We start from the raw sequence: 24,272 nt of genomic DNA, 5'->3' as shown, positions 1-24,272 counted from the left end.
AATGGAAATGGTCTCCCTTGGTGAAATTACAAGGTTGAAAGAGAATTAGAAAGTGAGTAACTTTCCTGCCTACCTATTTTCCATATCTGTGATCTGGATCCCCTCAGAAATTACCCCAAAATTGCTGCTACTCCAAGCTTGGGTTTTCCTAACAAGTTTGGGTTAAATCCAAACCATAGTTAGATATCATACACTTGTTCCTTCCTAAGTGTGGGATTCAGGAAGACAATGTCTAATCCTAGTGTCTCACAATCTTCTTATAAAATGGAGATGATTTCATCTGTATCACCACATGGTTGTGTGAGTTAAATAGGAATACTTTGAGACCAACACCAGCCCACAGTCATCCTTCACTCAGTAACTCATCATAGGACATGTTTTATCTTTGCTTTCTGTGTACAAACATGACAATTCCATTGATCCTACTTTTATGTATTCTTCCTGCCACCCATAAAACTTCCCATGTGTAATTAAACCCTTTGGGTCTACTAGTACACGTTGAGCCTTAAATTGTCCTGAGGAAGTCAAACTCCTTAAACCATCTGCCTGTTTTATTGAGAGTTCCACTAGCAAAATGGATAATTATATAGTAGATGATAGATAGATAGATAGTTACACAGACAGACAGACAGACAGACAGACAGATAGATACCCAGTAATGGCACAAGTCAATAAATCACATCTGATAGATGTGAGTACAAAGATTTTTTAAGAGCAATAAAATTCCGCTTTATTTAGAAATAAGACCTTGAAATCAAGTCATTTGTGTATAAAATCATAGAATGGGAAATTTGTCTCTTTTAAGACCAAAAATAAAATACCACTTTTAAAGTCCCATCAGACTCTTTTCAAAAGGCTTCTTCAACATCAAATACCTTTTGCAAAACACTTCATTGATTTAAGCACAAATGAATCAGGAATGCACAGATTCTCTCGCTTAGGATACATGTGGTTTGTTTTTACATCCAGATGCAAAGTGCCTTTCCTGTTCTCCATCACTTTAGCGTTTGAAATGTGCTTTAGGTGCTCAAGGCTGACTACAGAGTCCTCAGCTTTGACCTGGATTCATGGTAAAGCTGGAGAAGTGGGAACTTTTGCCTTGAGACTTCTTTGGTCTTTAAATGAATACTAAAGGGATGTGCTTTCTTAGGGTTCTCCTAAGGAAAAAAAAAGTAATTAATAAGCCATGTGACCTCGGTTATCTTTCCAGGCCACAGCCTAATTTGTTGAAAAAGCCACTATGTTCATAGAAGAGAGGTATGTTTTCCATCTACTACTGTGACTAGATGTGTGCAGGTGTCCTCACAGGGGTGGAGGGTGGGTAAGGGGGGGTTCAGAACAAGTCTTACGTATTTTGAAGCTGGCTGTGGGATTGGTAGAGGATGATGAATCAGTAGAAGTCAATTGGATCTCTCTCTCTCTTATGCCACTGGGGATTCAAAGATAAATGGAGGAAAATGTCCTTCCTTTATTCTTAAAGGGAACTCCTAGTTCTGGAGAAAACTCAGCCTTCTGGGAATGTGTTTTGAAGCTCTGTCTTTGGTAGATGGTGACATGCAAATATCTGGTATTGATTGAGACAGTACCTGAGGGATTACTTACTTCCTAATAGGGAATTGCTTTGTAAATACCCAGGTACTAAATGATGAGGCTCTAAGGAGCAGATAGATTATTAATACTTAGTGCCACTATATTTATTATTACTACTGGTATTGCTTATCGGTCTGATAAGTATCACTATTTGTGATCTGGATTATTTTCCCACATTCCCTTCCTTGTGTTAGTGGATACAGTTTTATATTTTCTCTCTTTTTTTAATTTAAAATTCCAGTCTGTTATCTTCACTGTTCTATTTCTATCCTTGGGAGACGTAGTTTCCTGGGCTTATTTCTTTTTGCTTTGTTTTGTCATCCTCTTTTTTTCCCTCTTCCTTTTCTGGTGAAATCTGTTCTCCTCAGTGAGCTCCCCACAGCAATCTGCTGGGCCATCTGATTTTTCTAACTACAAATCTGAGTTTATTTCTAGCTTACTGTTGACAATAATACCATAGTCATCTCTGCAGTCATTTTCATTAGTTCAATATCCAAAAGAGTACACTCCTTGAGTACAGATACATGTTAGCAAGCTTTGGGGTGTACAGTCACATGGATAAGAAAGTCCCTGCTTTCAAGGAATTCAGATACCCTACACAAAAGGGTAGGGCAATGGATGGAGCCTCATTGTGCAGATGTGTGCAGAGGGTGGCCGGACCATGTAGATGAGCCTTGAATGACTACTGAAGGGTTTAAATATCATTGGCGAGAGCTTCAATCAGCTTTCTCTCACCATAATAAAATGTCAGAAACAAAAGTAAAAAGAAGTAACTTGTAATGGCTCATGAGGTGAAAGGATGTATGCCATGGACAATTGATGTTGTTGCCTTTTGGGGGATGGTGGGGCATGAAGAGGATGGCATGTCCCCCCCAAAATTACTCACCTCACTGAGGAAGGAGCCAGGTTCCAATACCACTTCAAGGGCATGTCCCCAATGGCAACACTTCTTTTTCCTAGGCATCCCCTTCTGAAGATTTTAACACTTAACAACAGAGCCACAACCTGGTAGCCTAGTCATTAGTACACCACCTTTGGGGCCACATTAGATCTAAACCCCAATGAGCAATCCACTGGGAAAGGTAAAATGACTAGTAGGCATAAGGAAGAATGGAGAGGAAAAAAAGATACCTCACTAAGCTCAGGTTCGGTTCCACAAGCTGATCATAACCCAATCCCAAGCACTGAGAGCCAAGTATAGTGGCAATTCTCAGGATTATCTTTGGTGTGCATGGCTGATCATGAGCAATGCATAATCACTGTCGGTTTCAGCACAATTTATATTTATAGTTGCATATAAAATATATAGTGTATATAGTTACTTGATTTACCTGTCTAGATATTTATACATATATCTGTATATGTAGATAGACAGGCAGACAGACAGACAGACAGATAGATAGATAGATAGATAGATAGATAGATAGATAGATAGATAGATAGATAGATAGATAGATAGATAGATAGATAGATAGATAATGGCATAGCTGTGGATCAAGCCCAGGGCTTGATGTGTATCAAGTATACTCTACCACTGAGCTACATCTCCATCTAAGGAAATATACTATCCTCATTTCCAAGAAGAAATGCTGCTGCACATACAAAACATAAACTATTTAGAATGCACATGATAGTTTGCATAAAGATAGAATGAGTGTTTGCCTTAAACTCAGAATGTATAGCAGAGCAGTAGGTAATAATAACTGACTTAATTTCTTGTGTAAACATGAGATAAACTTGTACAGTTGAGAGGTCACAAAGCTACAGGGATCTAGGAAGGACCTAATTTCTGGCCACCATCATTTTTAGGTAGGTGTCAGTGAGCTCATTTGAGAGGAAATAAATATGTATACCTCAAACTAGACTTCATTGCTGTTGGAGTTATTGGTACTGGGGTTCGAGTGCAGGGCCCTCTAGTTGCTAGGCAGGTGCTCTATAACTGTGTCACGCCATGGTCCTTTATATTTTTGTTAGTTTTAAAAATATGATCTCACATTTACACTTAGGACATTCTGGATTTTGATGTTTTATTTACATTTCCCAGGGAGCTGGATAACAGGCACATATCACACGCCAGCATTTGTTGGTCAAGATGGCTAGCCCCAATGCATGATCCTCCTAATTTCTGATTCCCCAGTAGTTAGGATTAGAGGCATGAGCCACTGCGCTTGGATTCCAAAATAGTGTTTCATTTCCTTTAATATGCCCAGTTAGTTAAGTTATATGTGCAGTCAGATGACATTCTTATCAAAAATGGTTAAACAGCTAGTCCAATTAATAGAACAACTCAGGACTCATAATCAAACCTCAGTGGCTTCAAATGGTTTGCCATTGCTGAGAGTTGCACTGCTCTGACCCCAGCAAAAGCTGAAGAAATACTGAGGAAAGATTAGCTTGTACACACAGGATAAATTGGTTGTTTTCTAAAGTGGTATCAGTGAAACAACTGAAGGCTAATTAGAACTCGGAGCAGGAAAATATGCTTGTCTTCAAAGTCTTCTCATCTGAAAATCAAGAGATTGTTGTAGATAATAAATGAGGTAATATATACAGATAAATACCCATCATGCCTGGCATGAAATTAACACTCAACCCTGTACAAATAATGAATATCACTGTTGATGCCATTTGTTATTTTCCTTTCCAGAAGAGTAATTATATTACTTATGTTATCAGAGGGAGAACACCACCCAGTGAAACTTTGCTGTTGTTGAGAAACAGAAACAATGACATTATTTGGGAGTAAGAACGTCAGAATACATACCATTCTGCAAAATCAGAAGAATGGGGCAAAGTTCGCCAGGCTCTGTGATTGGCACAAGTCACGTTTGATAGATTTCTGTTTGTTGTTATTTTTTGTTTGTTTTCCCCAGTCTTGGGGCTTGAACTAGAGGCCTGGGCACTATCCTTGAGGATTTTTCTCTCAAGGTTAGGGCTCTACCTCTTTGAGCCACAGCTCCACTGCCATTTTTCTGGTAGTTTATTGAAAATAAGAGTCTCAAAAAAATAAAAATAAAAATAAGTCTCTTTCCTGCCTGGGCTGGCTTTGAACTGTGATCCTCAGATCTCAGCCTTCTGAGTAGCTAGGATTACAGGTGTGAGCCGCCAGGGTCCAGCTTTGTTTCTCTCTTTTTGAAGAAGACAAGAGACAGTGTTAAAGAACTCTAGTTGAAAAGATAGCAAACAATCTCTCAAGGTATCTAGGGTGCATTACAACATATGACATAATAACATATTGTTATTATTTTTCTTGCATTGATGTATTCCTTTGCTTCTCCAGTCATCAACACTCCAAAGTTCTGCAGCCTACAAGTTGTGTTTTGATAAAAGCCTAAGGGCCACATAGGAAGCCAGACTCTGAGGTACTGAAATAATTCAACCAAGACAAGACATATGAGATATGCAGAGACTACATGGTGGAAATAAATGTAATGCCACTAGACAATGAAATCAGACATATTCTAGAGTACGTTCATTTGGATTGGAAAACCTGGACTCTGTTTTGTTTTGTACTATCATCTTCCCCAGTCTCTTGACTTCCTATCTTGAAGACTATTTAGATTGCTAGATTAATGAATTTTTCTCTGAACTGTGTATCCAAGGACAAGTGATGTGATAACAAAAGGCCATGACCTAGAATATAGTCTTGGTGTTTCTCATGATCCACTAAGTAACTCTGAGCCTTATGTAGCATGAGGCTCAGATGACAAAAGGCTTGCCCATTGCAATTTCGCTAAAATGGCAAAAAATTTCTAAGAATTCTTTTGATCTGTAATTCTATACACCTGACCTAATAGAAGATCTCATCCTATAAAATTATTGCAAGAATCCCCTATGAGTAATACATTTGGAAATAGAGGAAGGGATAAACAAATCCAAATGTGACAGACTTGAGCTCTAATACTTAGCAACTGATCAAGATTTTACACACTACTTAGTTTAATTATTTGTAAATGGTTTCCAGAAAGGTACTTACCCTGAACTGGAATCACCTTGGTTGATTTAGATTAAGAAGCAAACAAAAAGATTCTGGTCTGAGGGTTTGTTTTAATTGGATTCTGGGATCCATATTTACAAGAATATGTTTATGGATGCTAATACTGTTTTCAGAAGCACAAGCTTTAGTTCTTCTTCAATAGAAATTTACCAATCCTTTCTACAGAATGTAACAAATAGATTAAAAGTTGGTTGTAAAGTGCACATATGTTTAGTATGCATGAGAATCACTGGGCTGCAAACCGGACTCAGGTGGCTCACTCCTGTAATCCTCACTTCTTAGGAGACTATCATTTGAGCATATTAGAAGAAAAGGCATTCAGACTTTCATCTCCAATTAACCAGCAAAAAAAAGCAAAAGGAGACGTGTTATAATGCCAAACTTGAATGAAAAAGGCAAGCTGGTTTACAGGCCCTGAGTTCAAGCCCTAATACTGGCAGGCACCCCCTCCCCCAGGAACACACACACACAAATATACAAACACACACAAAACAAACAAACAAGCTGGAAGCTGGATGCTGGTGGCTCACACCTGCGATCTTAACCACTTAGGAAGCTGAGATCTGAGGATCATCCTTCAAGGCCAGCCTGGGTGTGAGACTCTTATCTCCAATTAACCACCAGAAAATTGGAAGTGGCACTGAGGCTCAAAGTGGTCATATGCTAGTCTTGAGGGGGAAAAGCTTAGAGTCAGCACCCTGACCCTCAGTGCAAGCCCCACAACTGACAAATATAAATGAATGAATGAGTGAATGAATGAATAATAAATACCAGAAAACCTGGCTTCTACCCCCAGCATGATTTGCAGCAAGTAGGTTACAATAATCATTTCTTAGTGCTACTTTAATATTCAGTTATATTAAAAAGTAGTTACTGTTAAAAAGCTTTAACTTACATTCTACTTTGTAACTTTTTACTTGAGTGACCATTAAAGAAAGCCACCTCTATTCTTGAGTCTCTATTTTGTTTTAAAGGAAGACCACAGTGTCCCTGAGTCCCCATTCCTTAATAATCAAAGCAATGAGACATGTCAAAGAACTGAGGATGGAGCGTATTGTAACTTCTTACCTTACTCATCACTTGCCTTTTAGAATACTGCAGCTATAGCGTGGTGATTAAACACAAGAATGAATGATGGTCAGAGTATTCCTGGTTGGGGGGGGGGACTCCATGTTGTGTGGCAGGTGTCTGGACATCTGAGGGATGCTGATGCATAAGTTTGTTTACAGGTAATCCCGTCTTTCATACTAACTGTTTAATGGATTGTGTCTGGGCGAGGAAAATTACCTTCTGTTATTGTTGCTTTGTCAGACAATTTAGGGAGATATGTTCAAATGTATGTCTTGCAGGATTTCTGTCTTACTATTTAGTTCTATTCATTTACTCATAGACATGTTTGCAGAAATAATTACATTTTTTCCTTCTCCAAATATTCTCTTCTAGATCCTACTATTCTGAATCTCTTAAGCAAACCCATTGTTTACATTAGAACTATTTTAATGTAATGTTTATAGAAATACAGATTTTGATCACAAGTTTACTTATGAATTACCAAGGAGCACTTGAAACCCTGCTAGTAGATTTGAGATGAAAAGCAAGTTCAACTGTATATCAACTTGTATCTGAGGAACTTAAATTGTTCAATAAGCCTCAATTAGGCCTCCCCAGGCAAGAAAGAAAGATTATGCATTTTTATGAAGACACAAACTTAAAACCCAAGGAGAGGTTAATCAATTTGCATCAAAAGCCTTCTAACTGGTCTGCCAGGAAGTTAGGAACAAAACAGAATTTCTTCCCAGGGAGCAACTTACCTTGTTTTATTTGTCTGATTTACTACAGTGAAGGAAACTTAGGGAAAAATGATGATGAATGTTCTTTCAAAAGAACCCCTGGAGAAAGGATTAGCATTTGTTTCCCAGTTTAGTAAATGAGTGATTTTTTTTCATGCAAAAGCAACAGCTTTTTATTTTTTCCCCCTTGTGTTTTGTTTTGCCCAATGCTTATAAGGAAATAACCCTTCTAAGGAAGAAGAAAAGAAGAGCAGAGCGATTCTGGATTTAGGACAGCAATTGGTAGAATATTTTTTCCCTCAACTTCTTTTCAGCTCCTTTTACAGAGAAACCTGCACAGATATTGCTCGCTAGAGGGCACTTGAGGTAGAAGGAAAAAACAAGCCTCCATATCCATCTGCACAGTTGCCTGTGCAGGCAGAATACAGCAACCTAAAGGCAGTGTGTGGCCTCTTTTCCCCAGGGCAGCATCTGCACGAAACAAACAGACAAAAAAAAATAATCTTAGCATTGTACATCTTTGATGGATATTTCTCCGCAATGCAAATCTGCTTTTCATTTTCATGGAGCATTTGCGTCACAAATGCATACTTCCATATGGACTTTCCCACCATGATAACAGATTGGAAAAGCAACTAATCAGGACTCTGATGTCCACTTTAATGCATAATATAGAATGATGGTGTCCCATATGTCTGCCTTTACCTATGTCATTGAATGATTAGTTATTATAAATCTATAAACTTCACTTAAGGGTCTTTTGAAGGCAACTTAAAAATCAGTTGAATTTAATTATCATGTTTTATTCTTTAATACAATCTATTATACTAGAATAGTAGTATTGGGGAGGTATTCTCTCCTCTTTCTTATTCCTTTTGTACTTTCCACTTCTCTTTTATTTGTTTTAAGTAGAAAGTGAACTTAAAACAGTGTTTCTCTTCCCTTGTTTTCCAAGTGAACTGAGAAGGGCTTAAATACTTAATTAGTATTTGGTTTAAGCATTAAAAGAAAAATGAGAGAGAAAGAGTAAAGATGGAAGGAAAAGAATGGGAAAGAGAAAGAAAAAAGAAAGGAAAAAGGTAAAAAAAAAATAAAAGACAGAAAAAGAGAAAGAAAGATATCCAACCCACAAAGCATGGGCTGTTTTATGAGATAGCTTTGTACCTGGCCTCTTAAATCAATCTACCTGCCCCCATTCCAGTTTCTGCTTAGAAGTCCAATTGGGGCTTATCTCTTTGCTAGCACCTGGGAAGATGTGAGATAAAGCCATTTTGAAGGCCTTCTCCAAAATGCTCTCAGCCACAGATGCTGTTTTTCAGAAAGTATTTACACCTCCATTTACAGAAAATATAATGGCAACCTCAAGATTAATAATTACCATCCATACTGTGAAATACAGCCCTGATTTCAGGGAGAGTTGAAGCCATAAGCAAAGAGTGTGGAACTTACACACTTCTGAATAGCAAGCGCTAAATGATTTTAACCCAATAATTCAAAACCACCTCTGAAGTACATGAGTTTCATTTTTAAATTCCGTAAGAAACACTGCTAAAGCAATCACATGATAAGTGTAGTGTACTTATACATTTTTTTCTTTATTTTGTTAATTAAGACTTTTGGATTAAGATAGAATATTCCAAAACAGCAAAAGTGACCAAAAAACTATTAATATATCACTTTACCTTTTCTTCTCTCTCTCTTTCTCCTTGTCTTCTTGTGTATCTTATGATAAAGAAATTGCCTATGACAATGGTCCTTAGACTTTAGCAAGCAACAAATTTCCCTGCAGCATTTGTTAAAACCAAAGATTTCTGAGTACTACCAAAATTCAGGGTCTCAAATTTTCATTTTTAACAAAGTCTTCAAAAGATGATGAGACGCATAACTGGTCCAGGGATTACAGGTTTAGGAAATCTCTGTACTTGGATCATATTCCTTGAACTTGGGACCATCATAGCTTCTAGTGATTTTACTAAGAGACAACTTTAAAACAAACTCATAAACTTACCAGCCCTCATAATGCTATCCTAAACTCACTTGAATGTTTATCAATTTTTCCAAAGTAGCTTTGTTACTTGGTTTCTTTATTTCACTTAAGAGTCCAATATTGGAAACCAAAATAGAAGTTGAATTTCCTTCTGCCCTAAAGTTACATTTATGATATAATTTCATCATCTCCAACTCCCCCCAAAACACATAGTTTCAGATACTTTTCATCCTAATGAAATGTAGGAAACAGACTCTAGATTCCTACAAAAGAATATAGTCTTGGCATTGGGTTTATGCTTTGACCTCCTGCCCAATTCGTTTTCTCAGATATCACACACAACAGATAGCAAACCATGAAATCCTTTCATTCATGAAATCCACACTCCTGCACCCCCAACTCACATTGCATGCATTTATTAGTTCACCTACATTTATAAAAACAATCCAAGAAAGCATGAACATTCTCAGTCATCACCCTACCCTTACTCTACTTTTGTTTTGTTTTGTATTATATTATATTCGGTTTGCCTTAGTCTTTTCCAAATGTGTACTTAAGAATGGAAACAGGAAAAGCTTGTGTTTTCGCAGTAAATAATAGATTCTCTTCTGCCATTTCCTGCTTCAGTGAGAGAAGCTGGAAACTTCCCAGCTTTGCCATCCTCTTCCAGGCCTCTGTTTCCTACAAGCAGGTTGGCTTCTTCATCTTTAACTAATCCCTTCAACTAACCGGCCAGTTGATTTATCGCCTCTTTTAGCCAGATTTTCACTGAAGTTCCAGCCTTTCTGAACGAAGAAAATATCCATTTGCTACTTGGAGTCTCTCTCCATCTCATTTCCTCTAAGCTGCAGTGGATTCTCCGCAAAACTCTCTGCCTGTCATGGAGATATCTCCCAAGCTGGAGAGATCCAGCCTCATCCTGCTCACTGTTTGCATCACAGCCAAGGTTATTCTGAATGCAACTCTTTCTCCACCCCCCCCCCCCCCACACACACACCAGCCTTCCCTGTATCTATCCTCCACTCCTATCAGATAACTCCTCACAACTCCTCCCCTGCAATACTTCACAGCATAGGCAATGTAGGTCTCATTCTAAAAAGCCTACATAGCACAATCCTTTTCCTGATGGAAGGCTATAATCCTGGAGGGGATGATGTGGTTTTTGGTTGGGGAGAGGGGGACTGGAAAGAAAAGAACTTTCTTAAGGGGATAGGCTCTCCCCAGTGTGACTTTACAATGCATTCTATTAGCGGTGGGTGGAATTGTTAAAGAGATGAATGCCTTGTCCTTCTGCATCCCGGGTTTTATTTTATTTCCCTTCTTCTAAGGCTTTTTAACATTACCCTAATCCTCTTTCACACTTCTTAATCACCCAAACCCCTTTTAAGGATTCATGAGGAAATGCCTGCCCTCAGTACTTCAAACAGATTAGCAGATGGAGAAAGGGTTACCTAAAATTTTAGAGAGAAGAAGAGAAGAGTCGAAGAGGACAAGGTCCTCAAGGGCTGCTCAAAGGACAAACGAGGATTGGGCTAGTCCAAAGAAGGTACTTAAACCACTGCCTTCTTACTCTCTTCCCTTTGACAGCACAGATTTCTGTCAGAAGAGAAGAGCTGAAGCTGCTGTTTGTCTAGTACTCTGATTTTCTTTTGGGATGAGTTTGTGACCATCCCCTTCCTTCTATTACATAAGACCTTTCCTACAGGTTTCACAGGTATACGCAGGGTGCCCCCAAGTAAATGTTTAGATCAGTTGTTCATACCTTTCATTAAAGTGAACAATGAACGTCTGAAAATTAAACACAACCTAAAGTGTGATTAATGTCATTGTTCACTTGTGACTGTCTGAGTCTAAGAATACTTATAATTCAATTGAGGATTGATTCTCTCTGACACACAGCCTCTGTCTCCGCCTCCCCATGCCCCTTCTCTCAGACACTCAATGAAGAGAATAAATAACCATGGCTTTCTGGGGATTGCAAGGAAGAAACTACTTCCTAGTCCACTTCACTTCATCTTCTATAAAATTATTCACTAAGTTTCTTGTCCGTGATTCCCAGAATGTGAAGCAAACAGATATCAGACCTACAGTCAATGTTCTTTTCAATGTTTTACAATAGGAAGTTAGATTCACAATCACAAAAGTCAAATTTCCATAAACATTATAAGCACAGTGTGTCTATGTTTCCCTTCTGTTCACTCTTTCTCCTTAATTCAATCAGACAGTACAAGCTCTACAGACTGGGTCTAGTCTTCTGTATCATCCTTTCCCCCTTAGGCTATGGCTCCATCTCCCCCCCCCCCCCCCCACACACACACACAAATGCCATCCTCAGATTTCATGTCTGGAGTGAAATAAACGGAATAAATCAGGGTGTCCTGTGGGGTTTAAAGGTAAGAAATACTATGACATTTATTTCACTCATTTTGTTAAAACTGTGATCAGAGCTGTGCCTCCGTAATCCAAGGTAAAGATGTCTTCGAGATGACAACCTTTTTCTTGCAATGGTTCTACACCTGGGTGGCCATTTCCCAAGCCCAGTCTTGAAGTGCATCACAGGACTTCAAGGGGCCACCTACAAAGCGTCTCTTGGTGGAAGCAAAGGGAAAGACAAGACTGGTGTGCAGGCAGAAATGTGGAAACCCTTGCCTTTACTGCTCCCAGCAAGTTCTGCCTTACATATATATATATATATATGTATGTATATATATATACATATCCACATCCGCTTAACTCCATATCCCGCGTAGCTGCCCCATTGCTGTCCATCATCCCGTTTCCTCAAAGGAATAAAATCATCTGGAGATCAGGAATCGCTTCACCTCAGGACCATGACGCACAACCACTGATCTAGGGACGTCCTGATCTGACAAACAATCTGTTCTCTAGATAGCCCTTGAAATCAAGCAACCATAAATTGCCCACGCACACTGCTGGTCCTGAGGCATCCCTCACCCCCAGCCCCTTCCCCACCCACCCCTCCACCCCAACGGCAAACAGCTCTGGGTGGCTGAGATAATGCTAGCTCCAAAGCTCAGGTGAGCCCTGGAGAGAGAAAGCTGACGGGTACCTCCTCCTCCGCAGCCTTTTATTTTCTCATCTGTCATCTCGTTTATCCAAACAGCTTGGGTCTTGGATGGGCCGTGCGCGCACTATGGCTAGGGCGCATCTCCATCCCGTGTCACTGGCGGCGGAGACGCGCGCGCTCGCGGGGTGTGCTAGGGAGCGCGAGGAGCGAAAAGTTGTGCGCCCACTTGGTCGGGAGAAAGAGAGCGGCGGGCGGGCGGGCGGGCGAGCGCGCGCGGGAGAGAGAGAGACACTGAGAGAGAGCAAGAGAGAGAGAGATCGAGAGAGCGCAGGAGAGAGGCAGGGAGGGGGGGCGGGGAGGGGGGGACCGCTTACACGAATTTCCAAGTGGTAGACCTGCCTTTGCGCTCTGCCCAATGAGATCCGTCAGGGGAGGCACCCGGCTCACTTTTCCACATCACTTCACAGTTACATTTGGCAGGCAGGCGGGCTCGCACGCCGGAGCGCTCAGCCCGGAATTAGTGGATTTATTTGGAATCTCTCTCTTTCTTCAAAGCTCCGCCACCACCATCATTATCACCACCATCAGCGCCGGCTTGGGGTAGAGACAGGGGAAACATCAACCCACCAGGCTGCACTTTGGTCTGCGGACCTCTCCCCCCCCACCCCACCCCCAGCCTCGGGAACCCAGCGCCTCCGCCCCGTGTCTTGGCACCGAGCCCCGCAGCTCTACGAAGGCATGAACGGAATCCGAAGGCGCCTGGCCAGCGCGCGGGGACCGCTCGGCGCTCGCCGCCCTCGGGAACCGACCCCGAGTCCCTCCAGCCATTTGTGAACCAGAAGGCTTGAAATTCGCCAGTGCGGAGCTCCACACGGGTAGGTATTCCCTCCATCCGCCTATTCCTTCTGGCTTGGGAGTCATTGAAGGGGGTTTCTTTCTTTTCGGACAACCTTTCCCGCACCCTGGGTCCCAAATCCGATTCCCCCCCCGCCCGGGGATGGTGGATGAGGGTGGTTAGCTTTGGCACGGGCTAAGCTGAATCTCCCGGTTTTATCATTTGTGGCGGGAGGGGGTTGTTTTTTTTTTGGGGGGGGGGGGAGACTGGCAGTTTTTGCAAACTGCTCTACAAGCAGATTCAGAAGGGGTACAAGAAGCTCCAGGCTGCGCCCCTCGGTTCCCTTGCTCGGCTCCCTCCTCGGGGCCGCCTGGAGATTCTGCCGCCTGGCGACTTGGGCAGGAGCCGCCGCAGCCGCGCGTCTCCACTGCGGGGTCCGTGCGGTGAATGGGAAGCACCCGCCGCCCAGCCCGAGCAGGGTGAGACGCCTAGCCCGGGGTGTGTGGGAGGGGACCGAGGGGTGCGATCGCTGCCTCGCGGGACCTCTCCATCTCCCGAGCTTGGGTGGCGACCCCTGTGGCGCGGAGGGGGGGGGGCCTGCTCTACCGCGAGCACCCCTGGATCCAGGCTTTCCCACAAGTGGCCGCTCCAGCTTGGGGGGGGAGCCGGGGAGGGGGCGGGGGCGCGGCGCCCGCTGCAAACTTGAGGGGCTTCCGAGCAGCTTGGAGACTCAATCTTCGTTCAAGGCTGCCCTATGTCAGGGTAGGACACCCCCCTCCTCTGCTCACCCCAAGCAGCATTGCCCTGAGCCCTGGAGACTGCGCTCCAAGAGACACCCCCCCCCCACCCAACCCCCCTCCGCGAGCTTGGGACGCCTCCTCCAGCCCCTTCGGAGCCCACAGAATCAAGAGATGCGCGTGCAGTCGTACTGCATCCCGGAACCCACGGGAAGGGCGGGGGGCGGGCGGCGCCCCTCTTAGGACCAGAGGAAAGGGGATGCTGGCCCGGATTCTACCAGTGCAGTGCGTAACAGGTTCGCGAGGGATCGCTTCCCGTTCTCCAGGGCTCCAGCCAAGACTGGGCATGGTGAAACGCGCGATGGTCATTGCTGATGCCAACAGGTATCCTCGATCTCCTCTGATTGTGTGTGTGTGTGTGTGTGTGTGTGTGTGTGTGTGTGTGTGTGTGAGTGTGTGTGTTTTCCTCTCCAAGACCAAACATTTCCCCCACTCAATCTGGCCAAATGATATATATATTTTTTTCTTTCAAAGTTTTCTGATCGTGGACCCTTGCCCGCAAGCACAGAGAGCCGGTGGGCACGTAAAAGACTAGCCATTTGCCTACGCGGAGCGGAGATGGCAGCTGCTTGCTTGGGTTGCTAAGTGTAAGAAATCAAACAACATTAATTGTCTCTTGTTGCAAACGCACAACGTTAGTCCGTAATGGGCGGCGGGGGGTGGGGGGGAATGTCAGGCTGGCAGGCTGCTCACTTCGGCTCCAATTAAAGGATTGAGCTTATAACCAGGCAAGCGGGAGCGAGAGAGAAGGGCCCTTTCAACTTTACCATGATCGCCTGAAGAATTCTGCAAGAGTTGCCTCTTTAGGGGGTTATGATCCGACAATCCCTCGGTGTGCAGAGCCGCTAATCACATCAGCCCGCTGTTTGCTGTCATCCAGCTTCACGGTATTTGTGGGCTGGCCGTGGGAACCAGCCGATGCATAAAAAGGTATTTCAGAACCACGTCCTCTCTCGCATCTGGCACCACGGGCAAGCAGAGAGATGAACGAGGCTTGGCTGGGGCCGTTTCCAAGCGCTGCTTCTCTTTAGAATACCCCTGACAGCTATCTCAATGGTTACAAACCCTTCCCTGAGCTGTCACCTCTGGCTTTATTATAAGAGCCTTTCCAAATGGAAAAACTATGTGTGGTGGTATTGAGGAGGGGGGTATATTTATGTAAGACCGAGAGTGGGATTTTCCATTCATTCAGACTGCATGCAAAATGAGCTCTGTCGTTCACACTGAACATCACTGAAATTTCTCCCTAGCTGTTTTCATCCGTGTTCAATTTTGCTGGGATTTTTCTCGTGTGTGTGTGTGTGTGTGTGTGTGTGTGTGTGTGTGTGTGTGTGTGTGTGTGTGTGTATGTGAGACAGAGAGAGAAAGAGAGAAGAGAGAGAAAGAGAGGAGAGAACTAGTCTTCATTTAAGAAGAGTAATACATCATTGAAAGATGTATTCTGAGGGCTAGATTATTCTTTCCTCATAGGGACTTCTCCGTAATCATCTTGTCCAGACACGTTTTTCCACTTCCCTGAGCTCTGTGGTTGAAAGAAATTCTAGGGTTTTCCTCCTTAGTGACTACTGATACTGATAATAATATTCTGTAACTGTGCTTTAGCAATTGTGAAGCTGCTTGTCACATTGTCATTTCATGCTGGAGTGGTCCCGAGATTTTAAATTACCTTAGACTTTAAATCATCAGTTTTGTGTTTTCTTTTCTTTCTTTTTTCCCCCTCCATCCTCTTTACTCTGAAGAGAATCGGAAGTTGAGGAAAATTGTTCCTGTAAAGGAGTGTTTTCTAGCAACTCCGGCAATCGCTGCTGTGAGAGCTGTTTATCTTCTTCATTCCATTCCCCACACTGCCCAAAAGAGTATTACAGAATGGCCAAGTATTTTAGTCATTGGCCAACGATCTGTGAAAGCTCTATTTAGAGTATAGATCATAATGCTGCCCTGCAAAGTTTGCTAATCCCCCTATTCAAATTGGATCTTACATTTCTAATCATCATTGCTACTAAAAATCAATACTTCTGATCGATGACTTATTGTCTCCTGAAACTCTCCAGACTCCCAATGTGTGAGTGAGTCTCTACACGCAGGACCATTCTGTTTCTGTTTTGCCTTGCTGGTGTTAGGATACCTCTCCTTAAGTTCTCGCAGCTGTACGAATTGGCTAAAGAACAGATCGCATTAAAACAGCAATCACTAGACTAGTAGCTCCATTTGTTGCCCTAAGAACCCTAAAGAAAAGGATGGCCTTGCCTTTGAAAATAATTTTACTTGAATTTTACAAAATATCAAACTGTGGTCAAGGCAGTATTTGCCTAAAGTACTCAATTTAGCACTGAACACAGTTGAAAGACCCAGTGGTAAAATGTTCCCTGTCAATATCAAACAAGATTAACCAAAAGTCATCAAGTTTACTCAGCAGGATAAAATAGATCTCTAGTGTATGAATATAGTTACTGTGTAATATTTCCTGAAAACTATGCAAACACATAAGGTCTGATGTTCCAGGAAGATCAGATTCTTAGAGCAAAGTAAAAATAAAATTAAAAAAAAAACTCCAAAGAATGAGAACATAATGTATATTCCAAAGCCCAGAGCTCTGAGCCTTGCTTTCTAGGTTCTTCTTCATTGTTTATTGGCGTGGAAAAGAACAAGAACATACTTCAACAACTGCTCAGAAAAATCTCATCAATATTAGTAAATTAAAGCTTTAAGAAAGAAAAACAATCTATATTTTTCTACCTAAAAGTGCTTTTTCCCCCATGGCTTTATCAACATTCCAATTTGAGCAAATATTCCATGCAATGTTCCAAAAGCATTCAGTGGGTAAAATGACATTTAATTGATACTTCCGTCCACTTGTGTGGTCCAGCACCCAAGTTTTATGGTTGACAAATCAAGAGAGAAGTATAATCTGTGCAACCCTTCAATTATTGCTATGAACTGAGAGTCCCAAGGCTTCCTTTTGAAAATACTGTGCTCGGTGATGCTGCTGATACTGGTTTCAGTAATTTTATATTTGGTACAGTAACTCATTGAGACAGAGAAGCAGCATAGTTTTCTTTATGGTGTTTTCTGTTCAGCACTGTTGGCATTACTGAAGGCAAAGAGACTAACTTTCCTTTAAGTGTAAGGAAACACTCCTAACATTGGTGTCTTATGCATAGATTTCAGAATGCTTACATAAACCAAGGAAGATTCTTCCAGCTTCTGAAATGCTATATCAAGAAATGAGCGCGCGCACACACACACACACACACACACACACACACACACACACACACACACACACGGACACCCACACACCACAAACAGCTTACTTCTTTAAAGTAACTTCTTGAAGGTAATTAACTCATTTATTGCTTCAATATGAGAATTTGCTCGTGTTTTCTTTGACATCTTTATTGCCTTAGTGATCAAAAAAAATTTTAAAGGAATATCTTTATTGGTGGAAATTTCTTCCCAGAATCCCACAAGTGCACAGGTATAACTGGAACCATTTTTTTCCTGCTGATGAACAAAGGCCAATGTTTGATTTGGTAGATGGTTAATTAAAAACAGAGATATGAATCTTTTGTTTCCCTTTCATTCATACAGAAAGTTGGGATGCATACTGTTTCCTCTGAACTGTTGGTTCATGCCTCTGCAACCCACTTCAGATGTAACCATGAGTAGAAAATTAGTTGAACTTGGCAACTTCAAAAGGTCAGAAAAGAAATAAGTTCAAAGGATGCCATTTCGATTCTTCTCTCCTACGTGGTTCCTAAATAAATCTCCATCGCTGTTCTGTGACATAGCACCAGGGCCAATACTGTTTCCATTTTCTATCACATCCCAAGGTTTTATTTCGTGAGTTTTAAAATGTCATGAGGTATTCCTTATCATAAACACCAATCACCTCCTTGCCTATAAACATCTTGATTTTAGTTTTAAGTTCTGTTGATAATGTAGAAATGTAGAGATGTGATTTTTCTGTATCTCCGGAAAGATCATAAAATAATAAAGGTTGTATTTGCAAACTACAGACACTTTCATTCCCTGCCTCACCATTATTAAAGACAATTGCAAATGCCAGAAAGATGGTTGGTTCAGGGCCAAGTACAGAGTTGGTGCCCAGCAATCATATATTTAATGCATTGACAAATTAGCAATGATTAGGTCCCCTGTCTTCTCTAAGCTATTTTCAATAAAGGGAGGGGAAGGAACACAATCATATCGAAAGTTCAATACTGGGATTTCCTTTCCACATATTCTCTACAGAAATTTCATAAATCTTCCTAAGTGTAATTTTCGACACAGTTTTTCTCATTTACTTTAAAATCAATCTTTGCCCATCTTTACAAAGCATTTTTCTCCTTCAAACATTTTTAAATGATATGGGAATAAAAGAAAAGGACATAAGTCAGTTTTACAAATATAAGAATTAGCTCCAACATGTGAATCACAGCACAGAATACTCTTAAACCACATGTGATATACAACAATGATTGCTTGGGGGAAATGTTCTAATTGTGGAATCATTCTACAAGAAACACTTTTGCACATTTTCATTGGTAAGAATATGTAAAAAAAAAAAAAATCACTGGATGGGTGGGATGCATGGCTCAGAAAGTGCTAGCCAATGAGCTCAAGTGTCAGGTACAGAGTTTGAGTCCCAGTGTCACCTACATATAATACTAATAATAACTTGAGAAGAACTTCCTTCCACTCTTTGCCCGAGGCCGCATCCTGCTCCTCCTCTCATATATACATGTGTTTGAGAGTATTTGGATGAAGCAGTACATTTTAGCTGTGTAAATTGAAGACTTTGTAGACTCTGAAGTTAATCCCATACTTCTTTTTTCTTAATTACAGAATACTTTATTAGTTTCTGTAATCAAATCCACATAGATAAGATCTTACACATTTAATATAGTGCATTTACTTCTTTATATTGCTTTTAGTAAGCAGGGTATCTGCCTTGTAAGCACGCGCGCGCGTGCACCCACACACACAGAGGAGATACATAGTCCATAACGAGATGCTTTGGTAGATATATGTACTAATATTTTATGCACATTGAAAGTATATCTTAAGCATATTGAACATGTTAGGAACAATTATTAAATGAGTGATTCTTAATCTTCTCTATATACACCATTATGTGAAAAGCTTGCCTTATATTTGTGTTTGATGAACAGTTATAACAACGTTCACCTAGGCTTGGTTTTTTTTTTGTAACCAAATAGATGAATGCATAAAAATGTGATCTGATTTGTGATGTGACACAAATGTCATAAAAATACATAGAGAGAGAAACAGATACAAATATCATAAGGAAACAATTTCCTTTCTTACACAGGCAATCTCATTTCCAAAATCTGACATGAAAATTACAAGGGCACACTTCATTCTTCATCTGTTGCTGTCTGAGCTTGATGAATAAAATTTAACTTAGTGTCCATGTTCAAAATAGAAATGTTCAGAAAAATGAAAAGTAATCATGCTGATTGTAATTAAAATAGAAAAAAAACCCTCTGGGCCTTTCATGGATCTTCCAGTGTTTCTCCAGTATTGTAATGGAAGATAATATACTTAATTCAGAGTCTCTGCAATTAGCTCTCTTAGTTTTTTAGGTACTATACATTCGGAGTGACAACACAGTATTTCTTTTTAAATCAAGTCTACCTGTCTACCTCTCCAACATATATTTTTATACTTCATATTAACACTGTTATTGGGTCATTTTCAAGCAATAAAGCCTTTGAAACCAGAAAGAACAACAGTAAGGCACACATGAACATGTACTAATACTGGCTCTGTAACAGAATTGGCAGGTTCTTGACTTACTATTCTGGAATAGTTGGCTGTATTTCAATTTCCTGATAAGCTATCTTGTATCACTAGTTTATGTGATATAACTTACTTTAACCATTTTCTCATTTCCACTTCTTTTTTTCTATTCCTTTCCTTTTAAAAAAAAATTGATTGTGTTGTATTTGAACTCAGAACCTCATGCTTACTAGAGTGTCACTCTACCACTTGAACCCCACCTCCAAACCTGTTTGTGCTAACTAATTTTGAGATGCATTCTAGCAGAAATGCACAGGCTGGCTCGAACTCAAGTCCTCAGATCTCAGCCTCCTGAGTAGGATTACTGGTAGGAGCCACCAGAGCCCTGAAATTTCCTTATTTCTTCAATGTAAAAGGAAACCTGATTTCTATTATCAACATTGCTAAAGTTCTTTAAAATAAATTTACAAAATGGTTTCAAATCTTGTTTTGAAAAGACATGCTATCTAAATCCAACCTCTCAATTAGGACTGCTCTCCCAGAGCTTTCTTTTTAGGAGCATAAAAATATCATTTTGTTCTTATTTTGGTTGAGGAGGGACTTTTGTCTTGCACCATCCATACACAACTGTGTGTGTGGATGGTCATGAAGTGAAGAGGGACTTCCCTTATAGAAGAGAGGTAGCAGACCATGATTTTCAGATGGTGGTTACAATTTGATTAAAGGTGAATCGGCTGGCTATGTTACGGTACTGTCTGCACTTTGCTCTCTCAGCTGAAAATAGTGATTACAAAAAGGAAAATGTCATGTTACCTGTAGGGAAAAGAAAAATGATTGTATTTAATGTGTACAAATACAACTCTTTAGACCCAATAAAACATTTCAAAATCACTAATTGTCTATTAGATGTGGGTAGTGGAGAGACATTTATAAAATGTTAGGTGATTTATACCTATTTTGAGTTCATGCCAATATGTATATATATATATATATATATGCATATATATATATGTATATATATATATACATACATATTTAAAGCAAAAGTAGAAAAGCTTATTTATTACATTAGAATCCCACCACTACTAGATGTACCAAGAAAGAGATTGGAATAAAGTAAATTAAAAAAAAATTGAGACAGTGTTCTGTTGAACACTTTTGACAGTAGTAAATATGTTTGCTACATGATGCTGTGTTTACACTTTTGTTTTCTTCGATCCTTCCAGGCAGTTGGTAGGAAACACAGACTATCCCAATCCTCAACTGCTATGAATACCTGTGTTGTTCATCTCATGAATAGTAGTGCTGTGATTTATGTGGTTTCTACTGAATTCCTATACCAGTAGTCTTAACAACTATTTCCTGGATCTCCAGACAGATTTTTCACAATGTAATCAGTTGTTCTGATTGGTTGCTATGATTTGAAAGGTCAGCTGAGTTATTTTCAAGCCTGAGGCCTTTGGCTATACAATTCTTCATATGGGATTCAGGTTAGCCAAGGAAGGAAAGTTTTAGAGTAAATATGAGGAACAGTTTCCTCCTACAGTTGGCTCTGTAACTCACAAGAAAAGAAATATTTTACCTTCTGGTGAATAATGTCAGTACAGTGATACTTTAAGAAAGACCAACAGAACAGATACACCCTCATAATCTTACCTAAAGATGTGATTCCAAGTAAGTTTAAGAAATACAGGTTTGGTTGGGCACCGGTGGCTCACACCTGTAATCCTAGCTACTCAGGAGGCTGAGATCTGAGGATCGAGGTTCAAAGCCAGCTTGGGCAGGAAAGTCCGTGAGACTCTTATCTCCAATAAACCACTAGAAAACCAGAAGTGGCGCTGTGGCTCAAGCAGTAGAGAGCTCGCCTTGAGCTGAAGAGTGCAGGGACAGTGCCCAAACCCAGAGTTCAAGCCCCACGAACGATTAAAAAAAGAAAGAAAGAAATACAGGTTTGGCTTGTTAACATGGAGAAAGGGAGCTTATTTTGACTTTCTTGTCTTTTCTCAGTCTTTGTTATCCCATTCTGAAATATCTGTAAGCCTCAGAGAAGCTACTATGTGATGAATAAATAAAATTTTGAACTCATTGCACAAGTAAAAAAAAAGCATTTGTTTGTTTTTGCTAGAGTATGGAGCAATTACAGAAGGAAGAAAGAGGCTCTAGATTTTTATTTTTTTAAAAAAGAAACATTTCCATCACAGGAGAAAGTAGACTTTGTAAGTATTAGGCATGAATATAAAACAAGCAAATGGTAAGCTTATGGACAGATTGACACCTGGTTGAATCCTGGTGCCAAAAAAAACAAAATCACCCCAACTGCTGTGTTTGAGTATAAGAATAAACAAGCAAATACAATAATTGTTTGTGCACATAAAATATTTTGGAATCTCTTTGTACCAAAGGAATCTCGTCAGGCCATTCTTCGGGCTCTAGGAAAGACGGTCCCTTTGTGTTATTTATATGTGAACACATGCAAGCATTCCTTTCTAAAATTCAAAAGCTGTTCTTACCTATGCAACTTCAGTCAACCAGGGCTTGACTTGAATTGCACTGGACACATGCTGAATCATGGTCCCTTCGTTCCTGAAATATCACTTTGAATTCAACGTGCATTTAGCTGTTTTGGAGCAGGCTGCTAATGGTTCTAAATTCAAGGTCAGAAACGTTTTTAATAGAAACTCTCCAGCACTGTGTGTCATTTTTGCTCCCATGAAATATTGTGACCACTAAGTCCAGAGGATAATAAAAGCATAATTTCCTGTCAACCACAGTAATCTCCTGGTTTGAATCCTGAAATACTGTATGAGCCCTTTTGTTTGTTTGTTTTAAACTTCACCTATCAGTCTGTGTCTCATCATTTGGAACTTTTACTTTTCTTTATGTTGTTTCCAAAACTGATGATATAGTATGTTTCTACGTAATGATTTAGCATATCTGAGAATTGACTGATTTCATCTTAACAGAAAACATTGAAGTCAACAGAGCAAGACCCACACTATAATTAGAACTATCTCTCAAATATTGAGGATGAACATCAGATTGAAAGTGTCTTATCCAGAAGACGATGTTCTATTCTGGGGGCAACTTAAAGACTTTTTTTATATGTAAAATTTTCCAAGAGGCTAAAAGCTCTTCATGTCAATTGGGGGTGTAAATCAACACAGCAGCATTATAATATTACATCCATTCTGTGGTTGGAAGATATAAAAATGAATTGATTTTCTTTTCGCCCAAGCTTTACAACCTTGTTTAATTTCTTCTTCTATGAGAGTTAGGAACTTTGTGTATGGAACTACTACTCACAACATTTATTAATTCTCATAACACTGACATAACATTTGATTGCATCTCAGGAATTCCTATAAAGCTGAGAGTAATTTGCCAATAGACCAAGAGGACCACATTAGACCCTGTCATGGTAGAGATGCAGGCAAATAAATGGCATCATTCTAATGAACACAATGGAATTCCACTTCTCTTTAATGGAAGATCACAATAATCCTCAGCACTTCCTGTAGGGTGAGTGTGAATTTGAACACATCTGTTAGCTGGACAGTTTTCCCATGTGTCACACATTTTTTTAACTAAAAAGGTGCTGACCAGGGAGAGGGTTGGGCAATCATATAAAAGTCCCCACTATCCCTTTAAGTTAGTTCAGTATCTCAAGGTCAAGTATACTTGCTCACTCCTATGTAGACACGCAGTGATACTAAGCAATCATGGACATGATGTTAAAAGACACTGAAGAGAAAGTGATTGTTTCCCACGCCCACCATTGACTTCTTCCTACTCAAGGAAGTTTGAACCAGGATCCAATCTTCTTTCAAGTCCCTGTCCTCTGTTAGCATGGTCCTCAAATTAGTAACATCTTCATTACAGAAGGAATGGTTAGAAATGCAGAATCTTAGTTCTTATTTGATATTGACTGGATATTATCTGCATTTCGTTAAATGATTTGAATGCATATTAATTTTTGAGATGATTCCAGTGGGTGGGGGTGCGAGAATTGAATCTTTCTCCGATTTCAGAAGGTTGATGGTTCAATTTTCAACACTTTCCAGAGCTGATGAGTGACTGCTTTGTAAGCTTCAAATTGGTCAGAGGGGAAACACTTTGCTAATGATAATTAGAGAAACAGACGCTCTCTTTTTCTTCTTTTAGAGAAGGATTTGTGAAATTTTCACCAGCTTATCTCTAACTATTGCATGTCTTTCATTTTTATCAAATATAAAAATGACCTCAGGGTGTGAGGTACCAAGTTTGGAAATATATATATATATATATATATATATATATATATATATAATTAGTGTATATATATACATATATGCATATATATACTAACCATTTAAAATATCAGTTTGCTTATCGCTACAATGTGAATGATGATAATAAAGTAATAATAATAATATTGGCTGGGTTATTTTGAAAAATAGGTGGGTGAATATGTATGTGTGTGTGGGGGGGGGGGGGGAGTTCTTG

At 40.2% G+C, this 24,272-nt stretch overlaps 1 protein-coding gene across 1 annotated transcript in view; it reads left to right on the top strand.

Annotated features, from left to right (window-relative positions):
• Nucleotides 1–13,190: 13,190 nt before the first annotated feature.
• Cdh8 (cadherin 8) overlaps nt 13,191–24,272 on the top strand; it is a 346,195-nt gene continuing 335,113 nt past the window's right edge. The window contains exon 1 of the mRNA XM_042693465.1: nt 13,191–13,267. The gene's annotated coding sequence lies outside the window, so the exon portion shown is untranslated. The remainder of the gene's footprint in view (nt 13,268–24,272) is intronic.

Source organism: Dipodomys spectabilis, unplaced genomic scaffold (genome assembly GCF_019054845.1).
Source record: "Dipodomys spectabilis isolate Male_0828 unplaced genomic scaffold, ASM1905484v1 ptg000167l, whole genome shotgun sequence".
NCBI lineage: Eukaryota > Metazoa > Chordata > Mammalia > Rodentia > Heteromyidae > Dipodomys > Dipodomys spectabilis.
This window is presented reverse-complemented; position numbering and strand designations above follow the sequence as displayed.